Source organism: Magallana gigas, chromosome 1 (assembly GCF_963853765.1).
Source record: "Magallana gigas chromosome 1, xbMagGiga1.1, whole genome shotgun sequence".
NCBI classification, from domain to species: Eukaryota; Metazoa; Mollusca; class Bivalvia; order Ostreida; family Ostreidae; genus Magallana; species Magallana gigas.
Genome location: NC_088853.1, coordinates 29,891,220 through 29,913,506, shown reverse-complemented (window position 1 = coordinate 29,913,506; position 22,287 = coordinate 29,891,220). Strand labels below are relative to the sequence as shown.

General features: G+C 32.5%; 2 long non-coding RNA genes across 2 annotated transcripts in view; one reads left to right on the top strand and one right to left on the bottom strand.

Annotated features, from left to right (window-relative positions):
- Window positions 1-21,377, top strand: part of LOC136273668 (uncharacterized) — a 50,816-nt gene extending 29,439 nt beyond the window's left edge. Inside the window, exon 3 of the long non-coding RNA XR_010711874.1 lies at window positions 21,297-21,377. This is a non-coding gene — a long non-coding RNA (uncharacterized lncRNA). The remainder of the gene's footprint in view (window positions 1-21,296) is intronic.
- LOC136273666 (uncharacterized) overlaps window positions 11,985-22,287 on the bottom strand; it is a 78,450-nt gene continuing 68,147 nt past the window's right edge. Inside the window, exon 4 of the long non-coding RNA XR_010711873.1 lies at window positions 11,985-12,069. This is a non-coding gene — a long non-coding RNA (uncharacterized lncRNA). The remainder of the gene's footprint in view (window positions 12,070-22,287) is intronic.

Below are 22,287 nucleotides of genomic sequence, written 5' to 3'. Positions count from 1 at the left end.
ACATGCAATCCTAATTAATTTTTATGACTTACAATGTATAAATATTTAGATTAACTTAAAGTGGTCAATATAGTCACTATTTTTTTTACACCAGATCAATTGATCACAGAACCTTAAAACACATGTTTAACAACTGGTTGATTGAAGTTTAAGTTTTCAAAGGAGGATGTTGACATTTTTTTCCTCGGTCGGTGGTTATGTAATATCTACTGTACACAGTCTTTCTTGACAATGCACGGTAGCAAGATTTAGAACAATGAGCTGACGGACACTCGTGTACATGTACATATACATACACTTCCTAAGGTCTGAATGGCCAGTAAGTGATTATATTATAGCTACTGTACTCAGCCCTTTTTGACAATTTGCAATGCACGGTACCGAGGTTGGGGACAATAAAGTGACAGACACACATGTACTTATATGTGCGCACGCGTCCTTAGGTCTTAATACTCGGTAAGGCTAAACGATAATGCAATATGTTGTTTTAACACCCCTTATCTCTCCTCCCCCAGTTTTTGAAGTAAAGGAGTTGTCATTTATCAGTTCTAAGAATTTCAAATATAAAAAGGATTAGTTTTAAATTCGGAACATCATTTGACACAGTGATATGAATTAAAAATCAATTGCTGTCCTTTATTTTTCAAAAAAGTTTAAATAATTGTATGATATTTTTCTAATCTTAAACCGGAAACATTGTTTTAAAACCATGCATGTGTGTATTCACTTACCCATTACCGGCATTTGTATACATGTACATGCATTAAGTATTTATGAACTGTATCATTGCTTAATATGTATTTGTATGAAGACAATTCTGTACAATAATGCATAGGAATTACTAAACTGGACAATGCACACTGTGAAAGGTTAAAATTGTGAATGAACCGGACTAAATCCCCATCCCCTTTCGAAAAAAACCCTTTTTCTCTCTCTCTCTCTCATGATTATCAAGGAAAAAACAATGGCTATCACATGATTAAGATATAAACGAATTTACTTCCTGCTTAACAGAATCAACAGACATTTCATTGAGACTATGTGATAATTCTATGCATCATTACACAAGGCAAAAATGTCAAAATATAGGTGATCATTTCGATCGGTGTGTGATAATCTGCACGTGTCAATTATGTTGTGTTATCAGTATGCGCTTTAACTCAGGCAGGTTACATGGTTCCTCCACTTATTTTTTTTTTTACAAATTACAAAACACGGTTATTTGTTTAAATACATGTAATACAATATATGAGCGGTTTATCGATATACAAATCTAACTTCATTGGTGTCAATACTGAGTCAGATGTTTAGATAAAAGCTAGTCTCCTCAAGCTTCATTGTAGATAGATAATGTTCATTTTTAGATTTATATTAAACACGTTCACCCTCTGTCTAAAGCGCTTCAAGCTTACCGCGATCATAAGAATACGGAAACACAGCGCATGCATATGTAAAATGCGCGGACTCAAAACTCATTTTAAAAGAGTTAAAATATTGTTAATGTTTTCCCATGGGGGCATATTTATTTTTTATGGAAATTTTAGAAATGACATTTTTGCGTGGAGGGTGGGGGTTAAATCCCCCGTAAATCTGCGCATGGGTAATACGGGTAGATTGAATGCCAATAGCTAGGTGGTGTTATTGGTGATCAAGTTTATTGATGTTTAGCTCAAGTGAGTTAACTTTTTTCACTGACTTTTCGTTTCTTAATACCTATCAACATTCATGCTAACAACATGAATATTATAAAATCCGCCATTTTCTTTTTTTTCTTCAAAAATCAAGGCTTAATCTTCCTTCACTTATATAATCATATAAAGAATTGACATTTTAATTGAAGGAAAATGTTATCGATTAGTTTATTAATTGTTTAATTCTTTTTAATTATAATCAAAGTACTAAAAGCCGGGCTCTTTTGGTGAGCCTTCATGCATATCGTGTAGTAAAGACTGAAAATCTTCTCTCTCTTTCTCTCTCTCTCTCATGCTTTTAATGTCGGCAAAGCGTAGGATAGCGACCAAATTTTGTAAACAGCTATGAACAAAAATATGTCTGTCTAGTAGAAAAAGTTCAACAGTTGCTGCCTTGAATTTTGCAACAAGCGTTTTATTTTCAATCTCCATTACTTCAACGCCAGCAAAATAGTTCATGGAAAATTATGTGCATTGTATGTGTCGAAAATACATAGCTATAAACAAAAATGTGTATGTCTAGTAGGAAAAGTTCAACAGTTGCTGCTTTGAATTTTGCAACGAGCGTTTTATTTTCAATCCCATTACTTCAACGCCAGCAAAATAGTTCATGGAAAATTATGTGCATTGTATGTGTCGAAAATACATAGTCTTGTTTTTATAACACGTTATTAATAAGAAAACTAGAAAAGACAACTCTCTCGAAATTTAAAAAAACCAAAATGCCAACACTTTTGACAGAACATGGCTCTTTGTGCAACTATTTGGTAAAGCGGAAGCTTTTACTACGACGCTGTTTGGATGTTTTGTTCATTTTTAAAGATGTGCTATTTATTGTAACATTGGGCGATTTGGCTGCCTACAGCCAGGACCCTGCTTTCAGCAGAGCCCGGCAAAATACATTATTAAATACAATTCCACACCTTTTATGCTCTAGCTTAAGCTTAAAGTATTTATCAGTACTGGTCAGTTTGTCAGAAAAACATGTCAGTTCTTCACTAAATTTATCAGTACTGTCTCAGTTTGTCAGTAATATTCTAAGTTTCTTAGTACCGTCAGTAAAAACGTCATAAGTTTATCAGTAATGTTATAACATTGTCAGTAAATGTCAAAGTCTATTAGTAACTAGTGGGAATGGCAGTACTTTTATGACTTAATAGTGTATAAACCATCTGCGTAGTTAGTATGCAATCAATATCTTAATATATGTTTTAATATTTTTTCAGATTGGGAAAAAAAAAGACTCAGCTCAGACATAATTTTCGACATTTTAGAAGTCCTTTTTTAATTTTAAACCAGAAAAGGTTGTAAAAGGTTTTTCTTACACAGAAATCAATTCACGCTGAATGAAGACATGACAAGGACACTCCACTTAATAATGGACTCGAAACTAGCATTTCACTAAAATAGTTAAGATATAAGAGAAATATATTTACCTTTTTTTCTTTAACATAGATTTAATTTTTATATAAATTTAAAAAAAGTATCCAAACAAAGAACTAGTAAACAAGAAATAGCCTTCCTAAAAGCTTGCCTGACTAAACAAAATTATTCAATGGAAGTATGCATGGATTAATATGAGCTTATCTTTAAACAAAATTAATTTTCGCTGCTGATCATAAATTCATAACGGAGCATTTGTTTTTTAAGGAGAAATTTCAATCTTTTACTTTGATCTGGTGCATGATCATCACTTGAAATGAAAATTTTTTATTTCATTTTAGGAATACACATGCGCGTATCATTCAAGTAATTGCATGTAAGCGGAAGATAAAACAATTAAATTTTAAATTGTTTTTGTTATATCAATAAATATTATGGAAATAGGAAAGGATATTCAAGCACGTATTATCTTCATTCAAAAAATCTTGACAAGCAATTAAAACAAGGGAGAATTCTCAAAATCATGAAGGAAAATCCTAATGCGTTGTGATGGGGTTGGGTTTGGAAAGGGTAGGCAGTTTTTATTGTAACTTAATTCAATTCAATTAAAATTCCTTATTTTTAATGTCATATATTAAATGCTACGACAATAGTGGAGAGTAGGGGGTACCCATGACATTTCCACTTTTTTATTTAGTTAAGTTAAGAAATGTGTCTGCTGCAAAAAAAAATGGGAGAGGTAGCCCACCCACCCCCGATGCTTCATGCCTGTGAAATGTACACATACATGGTGTGCTCACGAGTATTTTACGATCCCCATTTGAACTTGTCAACTAATCGGCGAGCAAAAATTATGGCTGATACATATTATGGCGCAAAGCTCTAGTTAACCTTTCACTCAGCAGTTGAGATGTCCGATGGTTTGAATGAACACATCCACTGGCATATAATCATTTGGAGGGGATAAACCGATTTGTTGACATTATTTTGTTTTGTAACAACTACATATTTCACGGACAACTTAAGGTTGTAAAGCATTTGCTTTGCACAAATTGCTGGGGTACCGACCATACAAGAAAAAACTGTAAAAGTGAATCAAAATGTAAAGTTTGTAAAAAAAAATCAGGTCATACCCCGGGAGATCAAAAGGGCGATTCTTACGAGGTTCAACAAAATATCATTGCCTTTAACGGTGAAGATAACGTCCTTTCCAATTTCTTTTTCAATGTGAGATGACCCTTTATGGCGTTCCACATACGTCAGCGGAACATGCGTTCCAATTCGCTAAAGCAATAAGATGTGGTGACCAAGATGCAGCTGCTCAAATACAGAGCGCCACAGATGCGCTGTCCGCTAAGCGGATCGGCGACAAAGTGAAAACAATGAGCAGTGGAACAACACGTGCGAAAAAGTAATGACGGAGGTTGTTGAAAATAAATGTGTGCAGGTCGAAAGATTTCGTGAGAAATTGCGCTTTTCTAACAAACATGCTATTTTCGTTGAATCTACATACAACGATACATGGGGTTACGGGCTTGATAGGGTTGGCACTGAAAACCCCAAACAAGCTGCGTGGCCGGGGAAAAATTTGCTAGGCAAAATCATTGCTAAAGTTGCAAAAAAATCCAGAAAGAGGAAAAAAGGTGAGCAGTGGAGCCGACCGAAACAAACTCAACAACCGAAGGAGAGCTCTTAACAACGTGACATAGTAAAAATGCTGAAGGACATGCGTGCACAGTCAGACTCCGATTCCTTCTCCGGATGGGACTCTTCCGATTCCGAATCTGAATCTTACGCACAAAGCCTACCCGGATAAACCCGACCGAACATGGACATGATTGTGATGAGACAACGAACGACAAACTTCAATTCAATTCAATTCTATAAGAATTCCATATTGAAAGTTTCACTTATTACATGGTTCGACAAAAGCGAAGGAGGGGTGGGGATGGGATAATTTCATGACTTCATAAAATTGTGTTGGGGGATGTCAGCCCACCCACCGCAGATGTTCCGTGCCTATGATGCCAATTTGGACTCGTCCACAAATCGGAGCACAAAAATAATGAATGATGAGACATAATTAATATATCGAGAAGTCCTGCTTTACCTCTCAACGGCTGAGATGTCCCAAGGTTTGAATAAACTCATCAATTACCATAGATCCATGGGGAGGGGGTGACATGAAGTTTTTGACTTCGCTTTGTAATAACCAGATACATATATTTTACTTTGGATCGAATGTTGTAGAAGAGATCTATCGACATAACATACACACTTGACTAGTAATTGTTTTAATGTACATCTAAGGCCGCAGTGAGTAAGGCGACACACAAGTTATATACCCTTTCAAGATGAACGAAATTGCCCAAATGGTTGAAACTCGGGTCACATCTCAACGCATAAAACATCGGTTTATCTTCTTTATGAAAATGTTATATATTGCTTGCTCCCGTTGCCTGCACTGTTTCGAAAAAGATAACTTTCAAACCTTAAAAATACCTGAATGGAAATGAAATTTTTACTTATTTCTAAACTAAGACCGCAGAATCAAAAATTCCGAAATAAAAATTTAAAACCTCAATATTACTTCATGGCATTCTTGGATTTTAAAACGGATTTGAGATATGAACTTGTTTTGGTAGATAAGGTCAAGAAAACCATTTTTGCTTCTAACCCTGATATAATATTTTTCCTCAGTAGAGAGTTATAAATAAAGGAGCCCCGTTTGCCTCTAATTTAGCCACTTCCCTTTTTTAATATGAAATGAAAGGTCTTGTTAATATACACATATTTCATTCAACAAATGTTCAGGAGTTGTAAACCGTTTTAGAGATATTTGAGCAAAAGTGAACTAGAGGCCAACTCTTTAACGCCTTACTGGAGAAATGAAACAATTTGTTGCAAATTATTTCAATTGAAAATTGCGCATAGTTAATCGAAATTAGTACTACTTTGTGTGTCAGACGCAAAGAATAAGTCGTTCGATCCAAACGAACACAAATGTGTTATGGAATGGGATTCAAATAGTTCATAGAAAGGTATGTGGTAATGTTGTGGAAAGGTTTAAAGAAAAAAAAACAAGCTGTGTATATGTTAAAAAAAGGTAATGTACTAATCATGTTTGCGAGCGTCAGATATATAACATTAATGAATACTCTATACAAAAGAATGCATTATCTAGTGAATAAAAGTACGAGTACAGCTACATGTAGTATCTGCTGTTATATAGACAATACGTATCAGATCGAAACAACGGAAGAGCAAATAAGTGGACAGATAAACAATTTCTTAAACTTTTTTTTCGAAAGGTGTAGTTGAGGGTAGCCGCAAGGGATATTTAAGTTAGCCAGGGGAGGTCAGAGACATTTTTTTTTCGTTTTTTTACTACTACTAGGTTAAAATCTTTCAATTTTACGGATCTCCGATCACATCTCCTCTTGACCCGTGCATGATCGTTTATGGTGATAATAAATAATGAGATAAATAATGTGGTGAACTGTGCATGAACTAAGGACCACGATGGTAAGCAGCTGTGTGACATATTGGGCATTCCTTTCTCTTTTTTTTCTCCCAAATACAGTGTAAAACTGGTATAAAACAATATGCATCGAATCGCATACTTAATAGTTTATAGGTTATTGTTAACATTACAAATACAATGATAGATATGCTACCTCATTCAGAAAATATTTGGTTTCTTGATTTTACAGGGTGTTTTTAGGACTGTTTGAGCCGATAACTATATTATTTTTTTTCTTTTAATATAATCAGTTTTATAGTTCAGGATATAAGATAGGATAAGAATGTTTTCTCAACTTTCAGAATATCAGCACTGTCTCCAAATCAAACTGAAAGTAAAAAAAAAAACCAAATACCTTGCCAAACAGCTGTAAAACAACTGCACTGCACACAATACGGCGTTCAAATGTTTAATGAATTGATCACGTGACAGGAAGCTTACCATACAAATACAATCTACATCGCTTATATCAATAAAACTAGAAATGTTTGCAAAACACTTATGCCGCCTACCTTTCAAGCATCTGCGAAGAAAATGAACGGATACTGCAAAAGTTTTGGAATTGGTTACGCCCTAGGGGCACAACTCTATAAAAAATTGCCCGATCGTACCCAAAATGAAATATGACCTACATATTATTAAGATAATATGTATACCAAATTTCCTTTTCGTAAGATTAGGCCTTTGTTAATGGTATGTAGCTGAAAGGATGACGGTCATAGTTTAACAATATAAAAAGTTCACCAGGATATGAAGTTGGTTGGTCACGTGATCAAATCCTGTGAAGCCCGAAGGGCTTCTCAGAACAATTGATCACGTAACCAACCAACTTCATATCCCGGTGAACTTTTTACCATTGCTGTTAATTACTTATATTTACGTTTGAAAAAGATGAATCGTTCAGAAGTATTAGAATTACCGAGATTGTATGTTTACAATAATCCAAGCGACAAGCGATAAGTGCGTATTTTGATCATTGTGACGTCACGAAAACGTTCATTTGAAAAATAAACAGCAATTTAAAAAGTTCACCGGGATATGAAGTTGGTTGGTCACTTGATCAAATCCTGTGAAGCCCGTAGGGCTTCTCGGTAGATTTTATCATGTACCAACCAACTTCATATCCCGGTGAACTTTTTAACATTGCTGTTAATTACTTATATTTATGTTTGAAAAAAAAAAATTGTTCAGAACTGTTAAAATTACCGAAATTTCAAGTTTACAATAAACCAAGCAACATGCGATAAGCGCGTGCTATGATCATTGTGACGTCATGAAAACGTTCATACAGAATTGAACGTTTTCGCTTTTCTATAGGTTTATATAAGGAAAAATATTTGCAATTGTAAATATAGGATATTGTGAAACGTAGCCCCTCTGTAGACCTACCAAAAATGAAGAATATCCTAATCCTATCCTTATTTTTGCACATACATAATCTTTGACATATTTACTTTTATGGAATACCAATTTTACAGAAAACAATGCCATATCAAATATAAATAACTAAATTTTTAGTTGGTGTTTACAGTTAACTTCAAGTTTCCTTTATCATAGCCTCCCCCCCCCCCATCACTTTATATACAATTAAAATACATGAGAGCATAGAGGTACATTTTTTCCATCCACTACTTACTATACTTTGTCCCGATTTTTTTATCCACCACTTCGCTTGATATTTTGATAATGATAAGTACATTTGTGCTTAAACTACGTTCTTCCACTTATATGAAAAATGTCCAGATTATCTGTTTTGCAACGCCCCCTCTACCACTTTAGGTTACAATACACATCCCAAAATAAAAAGTCTACGGGGTGTCCCAAGTACTTCCGAATGGAGAAAAGATGTAAATATTCCCCATTATAAATCTCCGTAAGAAATTTGTTTTCATCCCTGTAAACTTTTATGAGAGAAAAGGGATATTTTGTCAATGAAGATATCTTCAATATTTTCCATTTCGTCAATTATAACTGTACTTCTTTCACAGGTATGTGTATTTTTATTAAAAATCATCAACAGGTGTTGGAAGCAATAACTTGGGACGGACTATAGTTATTGTATTTTATTTTTAAAAAATCCTATATGCGAAAGAAGAAAAATGAACATCGATGCACCAGAATGAATGCGCTCAATTCCTCAAATTAAAAACATTGAAAAATTTAGTAGGCTTTCTCCATTATAAACGATTGTCGTTTACCAGGCATGAATTCATTTCGTATGACGTTCCATTTCCTTACTCACTTCATTGATGAATAAACTTAACTGAAAAATGTTGTCAAATATGTAAAAGAGTTATAATTCAAATCCATGTATTAGCAGTCATGTCGCTTTATTGTACCAAGGCTCACCCATTATTTTAATTTTATTGGTGAAAAAAACCCCAACAAATGTCTACAAACAAAGATGATTTTCCGTTGCAATTTTTTTAAGAACATCGATAATGCTTTTATCTTCATAATAATAATGTGTCAGGACTATTGAAACTGTTTAAAAGACGTCGTTTTTATTTACTTGTGTTCGAAAAACTATGAAAAATTTGTGTAGATTTTATGCAATTCATCGTTGAAGAAGGGACACCAGAAAGTAGTTACAGCATATCATCCTTTTAGCAAGACATTTCTATTGATCAACCAAAATTTCAGAGTCAATCGTAGAATTATAAGAAAGATACATCGCTTGGTGCGAGTCATGTTTTTGTTCACATGATTTTATTACATTCAACTTTAAGATTTTTAAATCTAGTATTTCCTATTCAGCATAGCTGCATTTAAAATATAAATGAACTAAAGCATGACCTCAGCTTTGTGTACAAACATACAATAGCATTGCGCGCAAAGCTCTGTATCTTGCTTATAACTAGAAGCTTGACTCTCAGGTTAGTAAATATAAATTTGTTAACAATTAAAACAAAAGAAAAATGCACTTAGTCTAAAACAAAGAAAAAACACAATTTATGTTTCATCATATATATACTTTTATATTTCTAGCAGCGAGAATAATCTCCGTTTAGATTGAAATTGCTGAGCATCTTAATAAAACATGTTACATTAATCAACCATTACGTAGAGATCGTACCGAATTACATGTACCAACATAATGAATAGTATTCTATAAAATGTTGTTAGTGCGTCAGATTTTGTGCAGGTACTTTTAAACAGTCAGCTGTCTGATTACCCGGTCTACACGTAAAAAATTTAAATTCGAAAATAAAGACGGTTCCTCTCAAGTTAAACTAAACATGCTAAACGAAATTCAAAGCAAGCTAAAACCACTGTCACAAATGAAAATGTCAACGCATTGAAATATTTAACTTCAATTTACTTCACCTAAACGGCACAAATATATTTTGGATGTTTCAAATATTCCCTGTTGCACAACAACCAAATTCATCTCCGTTCAACTTCAAGATGGCTGCTTCTACAGTCATTTCATGCATATCTTTTACAATTTAATGCTATGCTATGGTATGCGATTTTAATGATATGCTATGAGATTTGTATGCTATGCTATGAGATTTGTATGCTATGCTATGAGAAATTGAAATGAAGGGCTTAATGATATGGTATGCTATGCTATGGTATGGTATGCTATGAGATTTGAACAAAAACACCTCCATACACAGAAGAGTTCCACACATTTTGAAGTAAAATTATAAAAAGCCAAAGTTTACCACAAATCTATCATGTAAACATTTATTTTTTCAAATAAAAACATTTAAAACCGAGTTAAAATAATGTTGTATGCTATGCTATGATATGATATGACGAATGCAATTCTATGAGATTGTATGCTATGCTATGCTATGAGATTTCAATGCTATGCTATGAGATTTCAATGCTATGCTATGCTATGGTGTATGTTGTAAATAATATGATTGAACTGACTGTAACATAGACTGGTTTTCGATATATGAAATATCAAGCCCGAAGTTAAACTGATTCTACCCCATTCTCTCTGTCTTATTATATATACTCAAATTTGATATAGCCCTTAAATTTTAAAAGAACTATATATGATAAAAGTTAAATTTTGCCCCCATAATTCGTCATTTTTTAAGTGTTTCGGGTACAATAAAATGTTAACTAATTTTTTAGAAGAGTTGATATAAAATATATTTTTCATCTATTTATTTGATTTATTTGCACGAAGTTAAACTGATTCTACCCCATTCTCTCTGTCTTATTATATATACTCAAATTTGATATAGCCCTTAAATTTTAAAAGAACTATATATGATAAAAGTTAAATTTTGCCCCAAATATTCGTCATTTTTTAAGTGTTTCGGGTACAATAAAATGTTAACTAATTCTTTAGAAGAGTTGATATAAAATATATTTTTCATCTATTTATTTGATTTATTTGCACGAAGTTAAACTGATTCTACCCCATTCTCTCTGTCTTATTATATATACTCAAATTTGATATAGCCCTTAAATTTTAAAAGAACTATATATGATAAAAGTTAAATTTTGCCCCCATTATTCGTCATTTTTTAAGTGTTTCGGGTACAATAAAATGTTAACTAATTTTTTAGAAGAGTTGATATAAAATATATTTTTCATCTATTTATTTGATTTATTTGCACTCACTGGCAGTATATGACGTCAGAAGTGACGCCATTTTTCTTATTCAATCAAACTCAGCCAAAAATTGACATTTTTCTTATCTATTTACTAATCGGAAATATAGAGCGCATGTCACTTATTAGTCTTGGCTAGATACATCTCTGATTAAAATATTTTATTTGTTCAAGAATGTGCTCTATGTTTTCGGAAGGAAAAACTGCTTGAAAACAAGCTGTTTTACGCTAAAAATGCAAAAATGGCGGGAAAAGGTTGTCTTTACAATGTCATATTTCTAAATTGTGGGCACTTGAACCAAAATGAATATTATTGAAACACATCACATACATATCTGTACTAAGAAAAAAAATAATGATAGTAAATTGATGATGTTCATTTTAGGGGACCATTTTAGGCCCTTATCATATATAGTCCTTTATATTTTCCTTCCCATAAGGATGATTTATGCTAAACTACGTTGACTTTGACTCAATAGTTCTTGAGAAGAATAATTTTAAAAATGCACCCCCTTTTTTTACTCTTTCGAGGTTTTCTCCGTTTTGAATAAAGGTCAGTCTTTCATTTCTGCAATTTATATTCCCCATCACATAACGATGCTTCGGGCCAAATTTCGCTGAAATTGGCCAAGCGGTTTTAGAGAAGAAGTTCAAAATGTAAAAAGTTTACAGACGGACAGACAGACAGACGGACACAGGGACAGACGGATGACGGACAAAATGTAATCAGAATAGTTTACTTGAGCTTTCACCTCAGGTGAGCTAACAAAAAAAAACCCAAAAAACAAATGCCTGCAGGATTTAGATGTCAATTTTTAATTGTTACTACAGATAACACAGGGCTTTCTAACACACTGATTTGAAGAAAGAGGTCTGTAATCATCCGGGTTACCTGAAATAAAAAAAAAAATAGTATTGAATTTAAAACCTACACGATACAAAAATACGTAAAAGGTAGATGTTTAGATTTTATTATGCCTATTGTTGATGAGGTTAATGATGTGACCCATAGGTCTCTTGTTTGTATATTGTGTGTCCGACAATTTTCATTTGTGATTAGACTTTTTGCATGATGCATACAAAATTATCCAGGTCTAAATTTGACGCATTGTCATATTGGTGTGTTACAATTTGGTTTTTTTTTTAAATAGCAACATCAATAACGATAAACCTTAATTATTATGATTTGATTTGTCTTACAGAGCATTTTATTTTTAAATATGATGTACGTATTTCCCCTTCATAAGTAAATAAACGTTTTAAGCGCATAAAAATTCACAATGTTTCATATGTATAAAATAACTTATGAAAGTCATATTGTGAAAGTTTCAATTCAATCGAAGCATTTCTGACCGTTTTATCGCCAAATATGAACGATCAATGCTAGGAAATAGTGCCAAAAAATTGAATACCGATGTACATGTATGTCTTGGAGAACCGGGTCAACATACAGTTTGTTTGCACGCAGGAACATCTCCGATTAAGACCATGAGGTTCTTAAAAGCTGCTGGAGATAGCCGACATGTGTCGTGGACAATAATTTACAAATGACATAAGTGGTTTAAGAAGGAAAGGCTACTATTTTGGATGACGAAAGAACTCCCTATACATCCTGGATCTTGCACCTATATCATTCTCTCACCAGAGGTCGCGCTTTGCAAGTGGGTGCGTTTTAATATATGCATCACAATTAACTCAGACATTCAAGAAACAAAGTTCCGTATTTTATTTATCCAACATTTGTCAAATCTGAAATAATACAACGTAGACCATATGGTTGGTCTAAGGATTGTATTAAAATTATATCTCATGTCCCATTCTTTTCAATTTACACATTGCTTAACGTTCTTTTAATAGCAAATAGCATTTTCATCATGAGAGAACACAAATCAAATTAATTCTTTGAAGACCTTGTAAATAAATGATGAGTGACAAATCGGTGTCTATGCAAACAAGTCATACTTTATCACTTAGTCTAGATATTTTTTATACTTAACCCAATCCTGAAGATTACACGCTTTTCTTTTCGTTTTCTTCCTTCCCATGCTCTCCACAGTCTTCCGTTTCCATTGCCTTGTCGTTTAACTATTCCTCCTGCTAAGGATCTATTTAATTTACTACTGACACTCATATTCTGTGAATTTTAAACGAGGAAGTAGGTATAAACTACCGAAAGTTAGTACAATGGTGACGATACAAAAAGTATCAACATATGAAACTACAAGCGTAGATCACAATTGTTTATGTAATCCACAACTGAATACCGTTCCGTTTATACCTTTTATGTTACTAAAGAATAATTTGTTGATAAAATAGAAATCGTTGTTACATAATAACGAATGGGGTTGTACATGTAAGACTTAACAAGGAATGTCATTTTTTTTATAACTCTGTGTATATATAGCTTTATATTTGCTGCAATAATACTTACCGGAGTCATCTGTACACCTGTTATATTTACGTTGATAAGGAAAACTGAGACAAGAAGCAGGAAGATGAACTTCATCTAAAATATAAATATATATATTCATTTACACATAATGAAATCCGATGAACTTAGAAAATATTTCTATTTTTGAAATAATATTGAAAGAAACGTAATTTTATTATCAACAGATTTGTTTGTCCTAGACATTGATAAAAAATCATTTTCATATTAAGAATGCATGATATTTATCAACAATTCAAGGAACTGACATTGCATTTGACTTTTAAGATTTTACAAATGTAGGACAGATGTATAACTGATTAAACGAATAAATAAACTATTTGTAAAAAAAGAATTGACAGTGTTAAAATGACATGCAGCGCTTGTTTGTATTTAACTACTGTAATTAACAACTTCAAAAATTATTAAGTACGAATTTTAATATTATGAACAAACACAACAAATCACAAGTAACACCTTTTTAAAACTAAAAAACTCTAACTTAGAAAATATTTAGTTAAGACAAACTTGCTTATTAAGGGCACTGGTAAAAAATAGTAAAGATTACGAACAGAATATATCCACTAGTCCATTATGGTTTGATATAATTGAGTTTTACTGTATTAATATGTATTTTAATTGTTAAAAAAATGGTGTAGTACAAAACACCTGTAAAATTCATTGTTTGACATACATGTGTATTTTTTTAAAAATATTAAAAATATTGCCGTGATATTATAAAAAATTTAATTTAATTTCAATATCTTAAAAGAATAATACAAATTAAACCGTTCAATTATTCAAGGCAGAAAAAAAAAATGAAGTATATCGTATTTTGATTATTTCGAAACCGACATTTGAATGTTTTTCTCTTTTCTATGCAATTTGACCTTCTGCAGCACAGACAACACATAACACATGTTTCCATCGTGTCCTGAGGTCCAAATTGCAACACAGTTTAAGACGGGTGTTTCGGGTAAAACGGTGTACATGTACCCATGCGGTAGGGTCTTTCAGCAAGTCAGCACAACACTCTGCGTTTTCGACGATCGATTACAGGTGAACAAAAGTATTGGACTGAAACACAGGTTATCTTCCTCGCCTAAAAACAATTGACTGCTACACACAATTTTATATCATAAAAATTATAAACCTATTTCATACCATACGGATTTTTATTATTTTTTTTTATTTATAGAGTGTTTGTTTTTAATTTCATAATTCACGGTGTATCTGTAAAATGCATTAAAATTGTCCTTGACTATTCAAAATCTTATAATTAGTTATGAAATAAAATGTTAAATGTTTATCTTCTTCCTCTTTGATCTTATCAAACTGAGATTGATACAAAAGTATTGATTTTTCTCTGTTCTATTTAGGCACGCTGCATACTTAGTAAATCAAATTAATGAAATATACGTCTGTGCAATCGATTTTACCAAATTTTCACATTGTTTGCAAACGTATAATTGTAAACAGAAAGTACACACTAACATGTGTTAGTTTGATTACATTAGTGTTTTTATGCATTTTAAGTTCTTAATCTACTTGTGCATTGGCAAAGTTCCCTGTACATCTGATATGTACACTGTCTGGGAAAAAAAGCGCGCAACCCGCTTACCGTGTTCAGGGTTTAAGGGTATATTAAGTTTTAAGGTTGACATCAGAGTAAGGTTTATGATATTAAAAAAATTCATGTTGTTCTCTAATATTGATTTCTATGATAAATGTTTATTTTAAAACATATATACTGATCAACACCGACGAGTTCCTCATATATATAAAAAAAGTTTTATGTCAAAAGGAATTTTATCATTATCAATGCACGTTATGACACTGATGAAAAATGAAAGGAATACTAACGTTCTCTTTTGCCAGTTATATGACATTAACTGCACCTGATAAGGACTGTGGAAGTTGATGCTTATTTAAACCTTTTCCTTCTGGACAGTCCAAGGATATAAAGATGCAAATTGTGTTTTTAAAAATCATATTATACGTACCATAACGGTGCATTAACACACCATATAACATAGAACAATCTTAATTCTTGTCACCGGGTAATGTACGGTTTTCTTTGTTTAGCGCGATAAAGTTTCTCTTTTTCTTCATCGACACAGTTACATATATTTGAAAAGAGATATTCGTTCAAATTCACGATTTTAGCATTAATATAAAAGATAAATTAAAAGCAATTTGATCGTTATCAAAGCATGTTATGACAATGATGGTAAATTAAAAAGAAAAATTTACCATTTTCTTTTGCCAGCGATACCACCAACAACTGCAGATGCTCAGGGCTGTGTAAGTTGGTGTAACAGAAACCAATGTTACATAACAAACGTTGAAGGCATTAAAATTTAGAACGGACATGATTTAAACCTTTTTTGTATTTCATAATAAACTACATGCATTTCACTTTATGTTGTTTTTAAGGCTAAAGCATATTTGTGAAGATATTATGTATTCATCATGTTATATAACTAACGTTAAAAAGATTTAAAAATTAAAACAGACATATATTTGTTTGGAAATATACGTTTAAAACATTCTTCAATCTGCGTAATATATAAAAGTTCAGACACGACTTTTCCATTTGATAAGGTTTGTTTTTTCATGCAAGCTTGTTACCAAACAAGGGATGGTTGTGCACAGGCTATCTTACGTAATTTAAAATAATTAATATGCGCTGATTGAAGACAATCCAAGCTAAACAATGAAATTTAGAACCAACATGATTCAAACATTGTTTTGTGTAGACAAAAAGCAACACGCATCCAAAGGATCACAGTAATAGAGTTGACCTAGAGGGCCGGTACTGGTTTCTGTCTTTACAAAAAAGCACCTTTATCCCCGGGTGTTTATTAAACGCAGAACGGAAGACGGTACGGGAAGCGGAACGGAATGGAATACAGAAAATGTTACGTAATATTATTTACTCGATAGATGTATAAAACAAGCTATAAACGATATACTAAACGTAATTTTTTTAATATTGTTAAAACTGTTATTCATATTCAATTGTATTTACTTTAAAAATGTATGATTTTCTCTCAATTACCATTACATGTTTTGATCACTAGTCCAAGTTTATAAAAATTAACAACATATCCAGCGCTCTATTCGGATTAAGTTGCAGGACTGTACAATCACGTAGATAAACGTAAAGAAACTGCCATACCTAAAATACTAAGAATAGGTAATCTAAAGGTCAAGATCTAGTAAATGATTCCAGAGTATATTTTGGTGCTAGAACCAATATGACGTCATAATTGATTTGAAGAATCTTTTTCACGTACTTTACGGCCTGAAAGGAATTACAACGCATTTGAAAGAATCTTGTATTTATTTTTCAAACGCCATTTAGAGTTATGAGTGTATTTGTTATATTGATACATCTAAAACAGTGTCTAAACAAAGAAAACCGTACATTACCTCGTGACAAGAATTAAGATTGTTCTATGTTATATGGTGTGTTAATGTACCCTACACAGTTTCCATCTTTATTTCCTTGGACTGTCCAGGAGGAACAGGTTTCAATAGAGTATCTGTAGATTCTCCAGCTTTCCTTTTGTAATATCTTAAGAGTCCTAGGCTTTGCTTCATATAAACTTGTGTGTTTGAATCCTGATATAAATTATGCAAACTTCTGCTTCATCTGATACCTGTAGCATAAATTAATCATCTCCCTTAATATACCAAACCGGATATAAGCGAAAATCGACAATACTTTTTTAATTAATTTTATTATATTATTCGTAAAATATGAAGCAAACCACTTTACTGTAAATAAGAAAAAAAAACAATTTTTGATCAACGAAAACATGTGTTGAAAGAAAATTAGAGGCAAAGAGATAACATTTGTTTTACATAAAATCATCATCGGACCACACGAGAGCTGATTTTGCATATGGGTTTGATTTCCTTTTTTGTCTTTATGGAGGCGCAGTGTCAACAGGTTTAAACACCTCTGGAGCACAGATCATTTTTGGACGGTCCTGTTGGACTACTGGTTTTCTTTCTATGAAGGGCGATTTTAGACTTTGGTTTTGAAGGTCTTGCTGATGTTAAAGGTCCAGGTTCTGTCAGAGTTTTGTCGGCATTATCAGCTGAAAAGGACAAAATGATAATGGCGCTCTTGGATGATTTAAGTTGCTGCTGATAAAACTCTAGCTGAGGCTGCACTTGATAGAGTGTTGAATCCAATAATTTCGTGAACAATTTCACCAGACTAGGGTGTTTCCCCGATTTGGTGGAATGGAATCCTTACTCTCTGTTTCACTGGTTGAGTTTTCTTTCACATCAGTATTAATGGGAGCGTTGATTAAGCGTCCATCGTCCATGAAACAAATATTGGTGTAAGAAAGCGATAATATGCTGCAGATTGAAGTGTGAAAATGCTCTAAAATGATTTTAAAAATTAACTATGCAGGTTTCCTTTCTTCTCAGATCGCCACATAATTTCAGCCAAATGACCCTCAAACTGCCTCACTTTAGTTAAAGACATCCGTCGAAATTGGTCGTTTGCATGTTTCCATGCTCCCTCTTTTTGATTGGTGCCGACAACCTCCTCTTCCCCAGTACTGATATTCTTGTATACCTTTTTGAAGGAATACTTAGGCAGAACTGTAAAATGTCTGACCGAGTTTTGATAGTTTCGACTACAACTTTAGAAGAGCAGGGTTGATCGTAAACCATTCGCTAGCAAAAATAAAAACGTCAAAATCTTTTATTCTCTTCTCATATTTACGAAACCTATGATCAAAATAAGTACGAATATTGGAGCCCACTTAGCTATGAACTAAGTTGTTTTAGCAAGTTGCCAGGAAAAGTATAATTGAAACAATTATTAATCAAAAATATTTGTTTCCATGTCTAACATTGTATAAACTGTCATACGTTTAAAAATGTTTAGAACAAAAAATGCGAATTTGGTTCTCTATTATCTTAACTTATTAGGGGCACACAAGTTTCGAGGTCATTAATAAATAGACTGTCCTTGCCATGTGTTCATTCAACGAAGATTAATTTTTGTGCAAGATGAACCTTGTACAACCTTCTCTGCATTAAAAAAAACCTTCAAAAATGTCTAAATGATGTCTGAGCTGGTTTTTTTCCCACAAAACAAAATAAATATTAAACACAAATTTAGATATTGATACGATACTAACTACACAGATAGTCTATGGCCAAGAAAACGAACTTAATTTGGCTGCATGTTGCTAATTTCAGAACAGCGAAAATGCTTGAATTTAGCGTAGACTGGTTGTTATAACATCACTTTAGTTACCCGTGCATATATATCTTTGGTTATTAATAAGCGCACATAAATATACTGACCTCCTCAAATGGATAAATCATGTTTGAGCTTGCTAATTTTACAATCATTAAAGACTGTTTAAAACGCACATTTATATACTGGACGCATTATACATAGGCAGATGGTCTTCACCTTTAGAAAGAAATTACATTTGAATACAAATTTCTTATTTTTAATACAACAAGCTTTAAATCATGTGTGGACTAAATTCAAATGCTTGCAGCATTACTTATATATCATCCATTGGATTCTGTTAGAACATCAACTTCAAAAGCTCTTAGATTCTACAGTCGTTTATTGTATAACTGGCTAAAGAGAACGGTAAACGTTTCTTTTTAATTCTCTATCAGTGTTTTAAGTTCCTTTGATAAAATTAAGATTGTTGTTTATTTATAACTTATTCATATATATGATGGAATTGTCCATTTTGATAAAAAAAAAAATCGATCAGATAATTCTAATACAATATGAAATAAAAGAACAATATTAATTATTTTAGTATTTTCAATCTTACTCTGATGTCAACTTGAAAACTTAAATTGCCATAAACCGCTCCGCGGATATTTTAACATGGTCAGTGGTTTGTGCGGTGGTTTCCTGACCGTGTATTATGTCACTTGTAGAGGAAACATTGCCAGTTTACAAGTAGATTAAGAACTTCAAGTACATACAAAATACGAATATAATTAAATTACATAAGTAGATGTGTACCCTCTTGGAAAGGGGGGGGGGGTAATTTTTCGTGTGCAAACTCAGTGGCAGTCTGTTTAAATCGATCGCACAGATATAAATCGGCATTTTCAAAGCATTTCATTAATTTGATTAAACCAGTCTAAAGTTTACATAAATAAAACAGGACAAAAAATTAATAAGTTTTCTTAATATTATACGATTGAAGAAGAAAAAAGCGATCAAAATCTTAGTTCGTAACTTGTTATAATTTTTTTTAAGAGGATACGAATTATTTGTAATGGATTTTACAAATACATCGTCAAGAAACTAAATAAAATATCACCCTTTATAGTAATTTTGAATAGTTTCATTAGTTATATGATATAAAGTTACGTGTATGAGTCAAATACTTTTTCAGGTGATGGAGATAACTTGTGTTTAAGCTGCGATGTTGGCTTGCAGAACGACCTGTCGCAAGAGTACGTTATTTTACAGCAGGCACTTATCGTAAACTGCATTGCAATTTTGACCACGGGGCACGCGGAAAATACGGAATCTTCGGTGCCTGTACTTTAGAAGTCTGTATATTGCAGAAAAAATGCAAATCTCATTCAAGTGAGGTGCAGAATTATCAAAATACGATATATTTTTCTGTCCGCTTTGAAAAATTAATAGGTATAATTTATTTCGTTTTTATAGGTAATATATTTATATTGGCTTTTACATAGTATCAAAACGATATTCCGAGTTTTTAAGAAAAAAAAGATCAAAAAAATTGTTTCACAAGTGTTCCGTGCTATCTTATTTTTTAACAATTAAAAAACATATAAATACAGTTAAACTCGATTATAGCAAAATCGTATGGACCATTACATATTTTTCGTCGCGGTATTCATAATTTGTATCATCCTTGTACAAGTGCACTAAGTGCAACACTTTATAAAAATCTTTTTAAGTTTAAACTTTTAAACTTTCAAAAGGTATTACATGTGATTTGTTACATTTTTAAACGAAATTCTATTATTTTTAAGTGTTTTTTTTAATCGTAGACTCCTGTAGTTAAGCACATGCAGACGCTACTTGTCTTTTAAATCAATGTCAACTTGTTTTACCAAAATTTTTGTTGCTCTTAATTAGTTTACTCGCTTCGCATCTGTCTTACAATCAAATTGGCTTAATGTCGTAATTGAATTGTGTTTAAAATATAATGCATTCCTGGCATAATTATGATATTTCTTTGAAATCGTCTAGGACCAACATGCCTGTTGATAATAAACTCTTTTACATGTCAATCGTATTGCATTATTTGTAAATGAATAATTTATTTTAGATGAAGTTCATCTTCCCTCTACTTGTCTTTGTTGTCCTAATGAACGTAAATGTTACAGGTGTACAGATGATTCCTGTAAGTAATATTTCAGCAGATATCAAAGTGTTCATATACAGATGGTGAAAAACGGCATGCTTTGGTATTTTACCACCCTGTTGGATATTATATAATAAAAAGCTCTATATTATCAACAAATTCATCTTAAGATATGTTTATTAAAGGGTATAACAGGAACGGTATTCAGTTGTGGATTACATAAACAATTGTGATCTACGCTTGGAGTTCCGTAGGTTGATATTTGTTTTTGTAACGTAACCATTTTACTAATTATAGGTAGTTTATACCTACTTCCTCGTTTAAATTTTACAGAATATGAGTGGCAATGGTAAACCGAGGAGATACTTCTTACCAGGAGGAAGATAGGGAGGAGCAGGAGGATGGGGAGGAGCAGGAGGAGGAGGAAGTTTGAAAGCAAAATTAGGAATAGGATGCTGGAGGTTAAGTATAAAAATATAACTAGACTAAATGAAAATTTATTATTTGCTTGCATAGACGCAGATTTTTGCAGTCATTAATTATTTACAAGGGCATTAAAGAAATAACTTGTTTTTTTGTAATCTCTCAAGATGATATTGCTATTTGCTTATACATTTATTTCAAGCATATCGTTTACAACATAAACCATAATATAGTATTGAAATCTCATATATGTACCTAGCATTGGAATATCATACCATAGCATTGCAATACCGTATATCAGGTTTTTTCCGCGTGTATCCAATTTCCGCTTTGTTCGCGACGATTTCCGAATCGCGGAAAATAAATCAGCGTAAATTTGATACAATGTTTCCTTTTTGTAATAGAGTTCTCTCTTTCCTGATGAAGTGTGCAGGTAAATAAAAGTACGGTGAACTGTGTTCATTTAGTTTACTTAGAGGTATGAATTACGGGATCGGAGGACAAGCGCGAGATAATAGAGTTGTATGCCTCGTTGTTTATTTAATAATCTATTGACAAGTTAATTAGAACGTTCGTTTTCCTTGCATAAACCGATGTCTAATTATACCGGAGCTACTGGTATATGTAACGGTACATGATCTACTTATTATGACTGTTTGCGTCTCCGAAAATAATTGTCGGTAATTATTTCACATTAAGGAAAACATGTTAATTGATTCATTGTCCGAATTTTTCATTACAAAGAGCAACAATTCAGATACTTTTCGCCACTTTCCACACAGGTTTAGACAATCGTCAATTATATTTACAATGTGACTTTGAAATAGTGAAAATTAGATTCGCGTAAATTTTATATACCCTTCTAGGCTCTGATTCGCGGGAAAAACATGACGCGGAAAAA